Raw genomic sequence first — 1434 nt, 5'->3', positions numbered from 1 at the left:
GTAACGCCAGTTTCATCGATTTCGGGTGAGTAGTTAATTAGAAAAAAATCGGAGGCCTTAGAACCTGAATGCACCTCGTAAGTAAAAGTTGTAATATGTGGGAGTAGCAAGTTTTTTCATTCTTCTACCGAGCTACGTTTTAATTTCTTTCTCTCGATGCGAGCAGGACTGGCGTTTTATAATTCAGGTCTTCGGAGAGGAAGTCAGATCGAATGGAGTATAGTCGGCACAGCCACGGCTGCATTGTTATCTACGCCAGCGCCCGTTTTGGGCAGACAATCTTTGGCGCGGCTTCCCGATAACTGATGCATATACCTCTCTCCCCGACCATTATAAGTCGAAGAATGATGCAGATGGTCTCCATGTAGCCAAACACGACCATTTCCAGTCAATGACCGGCTTTAGTTGGACCAGAGAACCGAGTCAGTTACATGTAAACAAAGCCCACACCGTTATGCAGCCGCCACCAACTTGCACAGACTTGTTGCCATCTTAGATCCGGGCCTTCGTGGAGTCTGCAACAGACTCGAATCCTGCCGTCATCTCTTACTGTGCAGTCCTAAAACATCGACTGCACACCACCAGCGCAGCGCCGCGAAACGGCGTAAAGAAGGCCCCTGTCAACGACAATTTAATCAGCCGCCCATCGCTGGTCGAACCCAGTTCGCTACCATACTTCGAGACCATCGGCACTAATAACCTGTGTTCTGCGCGTAGTAATAGAGTGTGGAAAGTTCTACGTAGGAGGCACAGGAAGCAAAGGAATCAAGTTAAGGTACCGTCCCCTTCTTGTTCTTACATTAACCAGCATGTGAGGCGTACAGATCGTTTTGGATTTATGCCACCGACCATCAACAACTTCTCTGCTTGCTTGTTTGTGTCGTTTCTGACTGCCACAGTAGCCGACACAACACTTACCAACTGAAATCTGATCAGGCCACGGTTTTAGTGTCTCGTATGGTCCAACCGATATCGTCATGAGCCCAGTAGGAGCGCTGCAGGCGACTCCATGATGATAGCAAAGGCACTCGCGTCGGTCGTCTGCTGTCGTAGCCTACTGATGCCATATTTCGACGCACTATCGTAACGCATGTTTCAGACGTACGTCCCACATTGATTTGTGAGGTTATTTCAGTCAGTGTTGCTCTCTGTTAGCACGAATGACTACTCACAAGTCGCTGCTCTCGGTCGGCAACACTCCGTAGGGAGGAGTATTACCTGAAAATTGGTATTCTCGGCACACTCTTGACACTGTGGATGTCGGGACATTAAATACCCTAACTATATCCAAAATGGGATATCCTATCTCCAACTACCATTCCGTGTTCAGAGTGTGTTAATTCAAAGTCTTGCGACCACAAACACCTGGGAAACATTTTCACGTGAATCACCTGAGTAGAAATGACAACTCCGCCAATGCACCGTCCTCTTATA

Source organism: Schistocerca cancellata, chromosome 8 (assembly GCF_023864275.1).
Source record: "Schistocerca cancellata isolate TAMUIC-IGC-003103 chromosome 8, iqSchCanc2.1, whole genome shotgun sequence".
In the NCBI taxonomy this organism is placed as follows: Eukaryota; Metazoa; Arthropoda; class Insecta; order Orthoptera; family Acrididae; genus Schistocerca; species Schistocerca cancellata.
The sequence above is the reverse complement of the archived record's forward strand: the minus strand, read 5'-3'. Positions refer to the sequence as shown.